General features: G+C 36.7%; 1 long non-coding RNA gene across 1 annotated transcript; it reads left to right on the top strand.

Annotated features, from left to right (window-relative positions):
• Positions 1–460: 460 nt before the first annotated feature.
• On the top strand, positions 461–1,913 carry LOC110353935 (uncharacterized). Its single transcript, XR_002405201.4, has 2 exons — positions 461–1,013; positions 1,146–1,913. It is a non-coding gene; the product is annotated as an uncharacterized lncRNA (long non-coding RNA).
• The last annotated feature ends 9,145 nt before the right edge of the window (positions 1,914–11,058 follow it).

The following is an 11,058-nucleotide window of genomic DNA, read 5'->3' as shown; positions in this document are numbered from 1 at the left end:
GATATGTGTCGCCTCATTGGCAATTCAAATTGCTTTTTTATAATGTACCTCAAATTGTGCTACTCAAACATTGTATTTGATTTCCAAAGCCCCCTGGGCATCCCATAATGTCTCCCTTCATCCTGGCTACGAAGCATTTATTGAACAGTCTGCTTCGACTTGGGCTCTCTTTTCAAATGCACCCGAACATTGTAATCATGGGACCAGCTTTTCCTCCTGTTCAGACAGCAACTTGTTCCTCTGCAGAGCACCGTGTGCCACATCCCTGGGCTTAGCGATGATATGTTACCTTGCGGGCTCCCGCTCCCACGGTGGCTGCTCTGTTGAGGGCTTCGCTCCTGTGCCACTCATGTAAAAAGGGGGAGGATGTCTACAGAGCGCACATTAATATGCGACACATAACCACATCTCTGAATGCCAGCCTTCCATTCTTCATTAAACAAAATGGCTGGATTGCGGGGATTGTTTTCCCCTCCACACACGCGCGCGCGCACACACACTAGGCACGCTAGCACAGACCCACACACCCCCATACACATTCAGCTTTATCCCTTGCTCTCCCACATGCACACGCACATGCTTTTCCTCTTACACACAAGCACATGCACACACACGTCCTTCCTGGCTACTGTAGCGCATCCCTGTCGGCGGGGCGAGTTATGCGCTAAAAGTTGTCTGCGGCATGCATGACATGCAAGGAGATTCCTACCAACATCAGGGCCCTTTTTTGCCATGCAGCAACAAGTGGCAGAATCAATGGTGTACAGTTATTCAGCAGTGTAATTCATTTCACTGGCTTTGGCTTGTAGCCAGATCCGCCATCTGTCTCTTGCTCTCTCTCTCTCTCTCTCTCTCTCTCGCTTGAATTTGTCCTACATTTCGTAATGTTACGTGCTTGCCATCCTTATTCTATGTCAGAGGTGCAGCACAAGTCTCACCCCCGTTCCAGCGTGGAGTTCTCCGAGTTCGGTGCCACTTTGGATATTCCACTTCAGTGCCATGGCAAGAAAAGGGTAAGCAGAAAGGAGGAGAGGGGTAGCTGCAAAGAGAATGGTACTCTTGTATCCAAAAGTCAGAGCATCGGCTTTTTATTTAAAGCATTGATATGGATCTGTCTCACATGGGAACTTTTCCTGCTTCATTAGAGTATCTTCATTTGCTTTATTGGATGCCGGCACTGAACACCACTGCACAGCTTCGTGGAATGCCTGCTGTTGGATGCTTGCAGATCCCTGCCACCAAGCAACCTCCTGCATTGGAAATCGTGTGACTACTCCAGGATCTTATGCGTGCTTGCTGTTTGAAGCTGCAGAAAAGTGAATAATCAATTAAGTATTGATTTCTTGTAAGATTTGGTAAATTTCAAAGGCAAGACAAAGAGGATGGCTTAAGGAAAGCACTGCAGGGACTTGGCGTAAATTAGACAACTAACAGCAGTGCAGAATAAAATAACACCTCAACTGAATATTTCCTTGGAAGAATTAGCACTAGCTATTGGAAGACGATGGTGGATTTAATCAAGACAGCAGGCACGCTTGAGTTTTAACCGTGAACCTGAAAGAGGAGCTAATTATAACCACCTATTTATATGGAGCTAATTTGACTGAATGGATGCAAATGTGCTTTATTTATGGATGAAGAAGCAAGCCTTACAGCATTGACTTTGGGATCATCGCATATGCTAAGCTTTACAGCTTCTCTAAAAGTCAAGCCTACAGTACATTTTATTTACTGAGAAGGTATTTATATGTAAGCATAAGCTAGCTATACAAAAGATTCGTCAGAACAATGTACTGTAGCATTGAGGATCTAATTATAATTTTGCAGCATTTTGTGTTTTCTCTAATTTGGTGCTTTTCAACCCTTGCTTGTGATGGGCTATAAATGGGACAATAAATGTATGCTTTAACCTATTATGATTTTCATTGTGTAGTTTATTAATCGTACTGTAGTTTTCTTAACGTGTTTCTGAATTATTCAGCAGTAATTTATAATGAAAGAAGCAGAACTGGTGGGGTGGTTTTGAATTCATTTATAATCTTCTTACAGATCTAAACGTTCAGGTTCTACCAGCAGATGAGCTCTATAATTACTAAAGAATGTTGAAATTTTTCAGATAAATGGGGCACAGACTTTACAATGGGCACAATATTGTATAATCAGTAAAAAGAGGATTGTTATGTTTTGACTCTGTGGAGACTGGTCTTGGTCAGTTAACTCCTTCTCTGCTGATAATGGTAAGCAAATGTACCTTATACGAGAAAATGGGGGGAGTATGTAATGTATTGCTTAGATGTTTTGTTAGTCTGAGACCTTAGCATATATTTTTAAAATTTATTTCCATTTCTGTTACTTTTCCCAATTTGCTTCTTTGTTTTTTGTCTCTTTTTTTTTTTTTTTCCTCCTGTCTTGCAATCTACATTCCCTGAGCAACCACAGGAACCAAGTTACATTAAGCTTCAACACAAAGACGATGTAAGAATAATGAATCCTCATTTGCATCGACATTTGTATTCAGATTTGCCAGGCTATAAACTTGGCAGATCAAGCGGAATATTAAGTAGAGGCTTCCATGGTAAATTGCGACTCTTGCAATTGCTGAGTCGTTTTTCCTATTTGTGTGTGCATGTGCATGTGTGCGTGTGTGTGTGCGCATGTGTGTGTGTGTATGTGCATATCTGTAGTGGCTGGTAAAGTCTCACAACTACTTGTTTTCTGAGAAGCACATTGGCCTTCTTTCTCTTGTTGTATATGATGCCATTTTGAAGTAAAATGAAACAGGAATACACCAGCAGAAAGCATTTTAGCTGAAGACATAGTGAAATGTAACTAAAATATTAACTCCTGTGGCTAAAGAACATGAGAATGAATTCTTTATGCAAGCAGATAAGCACTACTGTTAGAGCAAATAGATCACCTGCTTCAACCGGAGTTTTGGTTTCATTGCAAGTAGAGTCCAACACACAACCTGTTAAATAGCACTAAGCCTACCTGCTGCCTGCCATTAAGTCCTATTTTATTTGTGATTAAGTTAATGTCTGTATGCATGTTTCATTTTAAAACATTGAGCCTTGTACATGTGCTCTCCACTTTGGTTGGTTGGACTGTCTCCAGAGTTAGAGTAGTATCTAGACATTGAATGTTGAACATTGAATCTTTTCTTTCACTGACATTGGTTGAATAAGAGATTATCCTAGCTGTACATTTCCCCAGAAATTCTCTCCTCTCTTGGATGAACCATTTTCAGAATGAGCAACAGCAAAACTGAAAGATTTACCTCCCTTTTAACTTTGTACTATTGAAAATAATTTAGACTTGAATTTGGGAACTCCTTTTTATTCTTGACATGGTTTATATTATTTCAGAAGCAGAGAAATGTGCTCAGTCTACAGGTGCTAAAAATGTTCCAAGAATCATGTTTGCTACCCATAGATTTTAAAGTAGTTGTCTCAGGAGTCCAGTCAAAGTTTTCTGGGGAGAACTTGAGTGTGACACTGAATTAGGAGATGCAGGAAATGATCAGGTATGCAGGAAATGCTTCCAGTGCCTTCTTTTATACATAACCCCTCTTTACCACACATGGAAACGTACGATCCACTTATCAGATGGAATTGCAGTACAATATATAGCATGCGTTTTCATAACTACTGATAATTGATAATCTATGCTAAAGAGCAACGACAGTAGAGGAAACTCCTTTTTCTGTTTGTTTGTTTTGTTTTGTTTTGTTTTTGTTTGTTTGTTGGCATTTATTCTTGAGGGGCTGAATGTAAAAACTTTATGGCAGGTCATTTAACATAATCCATTGAAAAACAAGTGCAAAGCTAAACCTGTTGTAAATATTATACTATATAATTATCATCTATCATATTTTCTTGAGAAGCCTTAGAGCATGATTCCTTTACTCCAGGGGAAAAATGTGGAATAAGATGTCTCCTTCCTTTGAAAAAATGTTCTGGACTATGTTTCCACAATGATGCTTAATGTAGAAAGGAAAGTTAGAACATTCATGATATATTACTATACTTCATTCATATCACCTTGAAGTATTAATATCAAAGTTTTTTGTTTGGATTAGTATTTGTACCTGCCATTAATTCCTTTAGAAATTTATCCCAGAACAGTGAACAAAGTGGTTCTTTTCTGAGAAGGGAGAAATAATATCTCATTGACTTTCTGAAAAGAAAATCTAGTGAAAAAGAAGCCTAGACATTTAAATTTCAGATCCATAGAGAATAACAGATTAATAAAATTTGAAGTTTTTTCTAAGCATACATTTACAACAGTTATTCAGCAAAGTGCATTCTTTAAATATATATATATATAACCTAATGATTTTTCCTATTTAAAATTCTCCATCTTGATACTTATAACCACAGAAAGACTATGAATTTGATGAAGAAAGGAGAGATGAAGGAAAAATGTTTTTAGCTCTAAATACATTCATCATATTCACTGATAAAAAGACAAAAACAGCTGGCAAAAAAAAAATGAGGTTTTGTAGGAGCAATTCCAACCTGTTCCATGGCCTTCCATTTGTACTGAGATGTTGAATAAAATACTGGAGTTCTGTTTGTAATGAAAGTGTTCTGTGAGATGGGTATTCACCATAGCTGGACAGGGTACAACACAGTCTGGGCACAGTATACAGCTGCTTTAGAAGCGTGGAGCTCCAGGCCTGTTACAGAATTACAGCATTTACAGCATTGTGTTGCTATAAATAAATAAATAAATTCCAACAGTGCAGAGCTCTCTATATTTGCTAAAGCTCAGACATGATCATTTTGAATAATTATTTTTCTGACCAAAGATTATTTGGTGTAACTTACTGTTGTGATGAGTATCACTCAAAGGTTTTGTTACATGTTGAAACCTTAGCTGGCTTTCTGTCACCAGAATGGTCATCATACTGAGTTGAAGGAATGTAGCATCCTAGTTTTTCCTGTTTCCTGTTTTTCTCATTACTTTGTGCATCTAATGGCAGTTTGGATTTAGACAATTTAACTGTTTCTATTATATAGACAGTAAACCATTTCCCGTTCATGTTTTGTAGAAATAAAGGAGACAGAAGAGATTTTCAAAAGAAGTAAATGGGCAAATATGCAATGCAAGGAGAAAAGATTTAGTCTTCAGAGTGTTTTTTCCACTGGCTTTTTATAATTGATAATTTTTGAATCTCTTCTTTACAATGTGAAACTTGTGTTTCTCCTGCTCTGTGTTTTTTTACTGTGGTCTATCTTTTGAGGCACTGTATTGGTAATCTGCGATTGCACATGCTGCAGTTTTTTCCAACTAATTGAAATTTTTTCTGGGAATGTATAATCCACTGTAATGTGTTATTTGCCATAGTTTGGCCAACCAAGCAAAAAGTTCATCTTTCCCCAACAAAATAAATACATGTATGTTTTCAATACTAAGAGTTGTTACATGACAAAGCTTTTAATTTAATTGCTAGGAATGAGTTAGAAGGTGGTTACTGCACTATTTTCAATTTCAAGCAGTCCTTTGATTCCTAAAGACAAATTTGTACTGACTATAAATATAATTAGATAATGAATAAACTAGATATGCACAAAGTTCCCTCAGACCTACGATATCTTTCTGTGGTTTGTTGCTTATTGCATCTTTATGCTTCAATCCTGTAATTTGTGTTTGGATAGTATCAAGGGTAATAAGACTCCAATTCTGATCGGTGTCATAACATAAATAATAATAGAAGTGCATTGTTTTAGAGAATATACATGATTTCCAGCATGGTTGTTTATTTGCATAATTAACACCGTCTCTTTTAATTAAGAGGTTGCTGCTTTTGGTAAAATCCTGTGGTCATTAATTTTGCTTAGATTTTCACTGGGAATTTTGCTTAATGAGAAATGCAAGGTCAGCTTTCTGAAAGCCATGCCCGCCCATGTTTCATTATTGTCACAGTGAATCACAGAGAGAGCAACATGGAACTCGCCTTACTCTGCATCAAACTTGGCCATCTCTGGCACTAAATTCAGCAGTGGGGTAACAAAACTCAGCAACTGAGCTCAGGGAAAGATCGAAGAAGGGATAATTTATTTTCTGAATTTTAGTTTAGTATAGTACAGAAATGAGAGTTTCAGAGTGAAGTTTCAGGACGAATACTGGATGCAGACAAAACACGTGCAAGGCGACTGTTAACCCAATGTCCGTAGTTAAAAGAAAGAACAAGCAGCAGGACACAAATTCCAGTCATTGCAACTTGCAATGTATAACTACCAGTTTCTCCTGGATCCATAATTTATGTTGGGACCTGCAATGAATCATGCCACACAGAAGTGGTCCTAGGCTGCAGAAGATAAATCTAATGACACATCAGCCATTACTAATTTAGGGCTGCCTGCTTCTGCTCTCAGAAGTATAAATGGGAGATTTTCTGTGGACTACACTTGAAACTGTATTTGGCCTTATTCAGAAAACACCTAAGTTACTTGTGCTATACTATGCCATGCTGTCAACACTGAACAGGAGGTGGCATTTTAAACAGCTGAAATATTCTGAAATATGGCACCATATGTAATGTCCACTCATCCTATTCGAAGCATTTTCATGTTAATACTTAACATAGTAATTTATCACAGTATTAAGAGAAGTGCTTGATTATTCTTTTCAGTAAACTTAAGTTTTTGCGTAATGAATTTTCTATAAAAGACATTCTCTCAAAAGTAGTTTTGACTTTTCAAAGCATTGTAGCCCTCCTTGTAAAGTATAAATAAAATGCTGCAAAAGAGAGCTTTAAAAAGGGACCAGCTGTGAAATTTGTTCCCATCTTGCATTTCTTAAATTTAGGTTAACTTTTCACAAGCGGTCAAAAAGTTCATTTAGATTAACTGCTGACAAGTTCATTTGTATCCCAACCAACCAGAAAATTTCCCCCTGAGGTTTCCTGCAGCCAAAACGAGCCTGATGAATCTAGGAATCTGTAAAACCCTGTGGATGAACTGACATCTCATGGGTATCTTTCAGAATATTCTTGACAATTAGCAAGCCCAGTATTAAAAAACAAAACAAAGCAAAACAAAACAAAACGAGAGAGGTAGTCTATGGAGAAAATGTTGGTCAGAAACTGAACTACAAGGGGAAAAGAGAAAAGTGAAGAATGCATGTGTGATGTCATCATATGAGAGGTACTGGCACTACTACCAGAAAGGAACTTTTCTTACAGATCCATTTAGACAGAATAAGTAGAAAGTGACATCACTCTTCCAGAAAATTGTTAGCAAAACACAAGAGTATATAAAGTTTTATTGTACAGGAAGATATTACACTGTTTAAGCAATGGAGTTATCTTATAAAATAAAAAGTCAAAGTGGTTTCTACAGTCAACTACTGAACTTTTTATTCTCTGTTTTCACAACTTTTAAACATTTTCTAATTATTTTGTATTACACTTCCAGCAATATTTTGTATGATCTCTAAGATCCTGCCATCAAATTGCTTTATGTTTCTTATACATACTATTTGAAGACTGCTTCCACTTATATTTAATGACTTAGTATCTGGATGACCTGCCGAAAGTGTTGCAGCAGGATCAAAGTTAAAAACAGAAGGAAGTTACAACTGTCTTGACAATTTTCAGTGAGATCAAGTTAGGGGAGAAATTTGCCTTTTCAATAAAAATGGAAGACTATGGAAAAAAAAAAAAAAAAAAAAAATCCTAGCATTCTTTGGGAGTTTCTAAAAAGTCATTCACTAGTTTTGTCTCAGTTATGGTTTCCAGTATTTTTCTCAGCCTTTTTTTTTTTTTTTTTTTTCCAGTTGAATCAAGGTTCTGGTGTTCATTATTGCTTCTGTTTGCTTTCCAATTTATACTTTAATCTAAGGGCATTTCTACATTGAGACACTTCTGAATATTTACTCTTGTAAAGCATAGAACATCATAAGTATATTGAGGTCCTTTGACTTTTGCACCAGACGGGTTTAGCTCAAAATGCTTTGTTATTTTTTGAAGAATAAATTAGCATGATATGTATCATTAAAAATGCAACACAAGGGCAGTGATTCTTAAGCTTTGTTTTCACTGGCTTTTCTCATTAAAATAAATAAATAAATAAACTTTTTATTTTTATTTTTATTTTTTTTTAAGCTAAATCCCAAAATCCAAGACTTTGGGGCTGGCCAGAGATTTAGGAATTTTTCAGATTAGGGATGCCCATTTCAGAAGGACATGATTGACAGCACTCTGTCCCAGCTGTGAAAATAACAATGTTTCCAATCTTTATTTTACCTTATGAAAATATTAACTTAAATCAATTGTACATTTTAGATGGGAAGTTTTATTTTAAAAGAAAATATCGTTCCTGCTGAGATTATCTAATACAAAGAAATCCTACCTGTTTATTTTACAGTATGTATGTATTCTTGCATAACTATAATGAAAATTTTTATTACCCAGGCTGTCAATATGACAGGAAATAAAATGCAGTGAGACATAGTAGAGAGAGTTCTTGCTTCTGCCCTTGAAAGGCCAATACTGGACAGAGCTGACTTGTAACAGCATTACAGCCAATACAAAAAGGGAGGAGTTTCTTCCATTCAAAAGAAAAATACTATCTTTTCTTATCATCAAATAATTTAGAAAAGAAACCACAGGAGGGAATCCTGAAAGCTTACATGAAACAGAAAGGTCAAAAACCAATTTCTGACTTGTTGAAGACATCCTCCCGATTCTTTCAAATGCATTTTTTTATTATTTTTTTTTTTTAGTAATATTCTTGGCCAGTCAGGAAGCTTATTAGACAGTCAGACTTCTGAATTTAACTTTTCTAAAACATTTGACTGTGTTGGCTTCTTATTTGCACCTCTATTCAGTTTAAGGCTTTATTTGTAAAGCTGTATTTGGTTCCTATTTGGTGATCTCTCTCTATACTTGTCATTACATTTGTCATCCAGACCAAGACTGTTTACTGTGGTAGACTCTCATCTCTATAACTCATAACTTCCAAACATGCCTAACTCTGTAGATCTTCAAAACATGGTGGAGAACCCTGTGTAACATTCAGATTTTTTTCCAGAATATGTTGGCTAATGGAAAAAGTGCAAAATAGTTTCCTCAGTTGAGGATCTTTCTTTGAATGGGTGAGTGTGTACTGTGTACTTAATAATATACTCTGTAGAACTGCTTATAATTGCTAAGCTAAGGAAATATTTCTAAATAATGCAGATCTTTGTTCATAAAACAGATCTTTGTTCATAAAAATTGCATAGCTGGAGAGCGAAGTAAGAAAAAGGGAACCCCCTCAGTTACAGTCCTGATCCTTCAGTTTACAAAAAATGAGAAAATTAATATACATATATATTTGTATATTTAGTCAACTGTCAAACAGGTAAAAATCTCCTGGGATTTTTTTTCCTGTATCTTAACAATTCTAGCAACTAGGTTTCTCTCTGTTACATATATAGAAATGTGGTAGCCTAACACAGTAGTCAGGGCTAGAGTAATGTTCAGTGCTTAACAAGGCTCAGTCCTGGAAGACAGCATGCATATTAGAAACAACCTTCTTTTTATCTGGACCTGACTGAATCATCAAATTATTTTCCTTACTTGAATCTTACTTTTATGTCATCCATTTTCATCTTGAAGCAGATATATCCCATTCACGAAGGGGTAAAAATATCTGACTACAGCTCCTACATTCAATTTTCTTTAAATTAAATATTTAGAAATCTGACCTTATTTATAATCCCTACCTCACTAAAAGTACCCCTTGACAATAAAGCTTCTTGTATTCTTATTCTGGTCTTACTAGAAATAAGTTTATAAGAGTCATTATGTCGTTAGTTCCTTAGAAATGTTCTACATATTGTACAGAAGTTGCTGTAGTATTGATTGCAAATGACCTCTTGAAATTTGGAGAGGGAAAAAAAAAAATCACCTTACACACAACCCACTCTTTCCAAGGGAAAAGGGAGAGGAGAGGAGAGGAGAGGAGAGGAGAGGAGAGGAGAGGAGAGGAGAGGAGAGGAGAGGAGAGGAGAGGAGAGGAGAGGAGAGGAGAGGAGAGGAGAGGAGAGGAGAGGAGAGGAGAGGAGAGGAGAGGAGAGGAGAGGAGAGGAGAGGAGAGGAGAGGAGAGGAGAGGAGAGGAGAGGAGAGGAGAGGAGAGGAGAGGAGAGGAGAGGAGAGGAGAGGAGAGGAGAGGAGAGGAGAGGAGAGGAGAGGAGAGGAGAGGAGAGGAGAGGATTGCAAATCATTGTGTGAAATACTAACCTTTCATCACATTCAACAGATCCTATTATGTAACAGTATGAATCTTCTAATCAAGCTGCTAAAACCCTCAGGCCATTGCTTGACAGTACAGTAAATCTTTCTTCGGAGCTCCTGCTATAGAACTGGAAATGCCACAGCTACATGAGCACTCATCTGGTATAAGATCACTCTTATGTTTGTACCACCAATTTCGTGCTGAATCAGTTGTCATTCTTCCTCCAACAACTGACATAAAACCCCTATAAGAGCAAAAAGCTGATATAAATGCTGTATTGTGTATTCTGGCCAGTTCAGCCATAAGGCAATGGTATACCCATGTTTGAACAAAATCAGATTAGTATCTAACGCAAAAATCTAATATAAATGGTGTGAGAGTGTTGTTTTCCAAACTATCTGAAATTTCTGGGACCTCTGCAAAGTTATATACCAAAGACTAATTATGTTAAGAAGTTTGTCCTACATATAAATGTAGGCACCTGGCGCAGTTTACTATAAATGTGAGTCCACATAAGACTCAGTACTAGTAATATGATGAAAATTATGTAGTGTATCCTGTTGTTGTCCTGTGCTACATTGTGTGTGAAAGCGTGGGTGTTAATTTTTTGGATACTTTTTCAGTTGCTCCTAAATGTTGACCAGAAAATTGGAAGGGGTGACATCCTCCTACAATATGTTCTCACTAGTTTTACTGCCAAAGTTTTCGTGATAATCATCAAAATTTATACCAACAATTGTCTCTGACTGTGCTTAATAATAAAACAAGATGGAAAGAACATTTTCAAGAACAAGTTGTTCATTTTTATGCAAACTACTTGTGCTGAATTTG

Source organism: Anas platyrhynchos, chromosome 2 (assembly GCF_047663525.1).
Source record: "Anas platyrhynchos isolate ZD024472 breed Pekin duck chromosome 2, IASCAAS_PekinDuck_T2T, whole genome shotgun sequence".
In the NCBI taxonomy this organism is placed as follows: domain Eukaryota; kingdom Metazoa; phylum Chordata; class Aves; order Anseriformes; family Anatidae; genus Anas; species Anas platyrhynchos.
The sequence above is the reverse complement of the archived record's forward strand: the minus strand, read 5'-3'. Positions and strand labels throughout refer to the sequence as shown.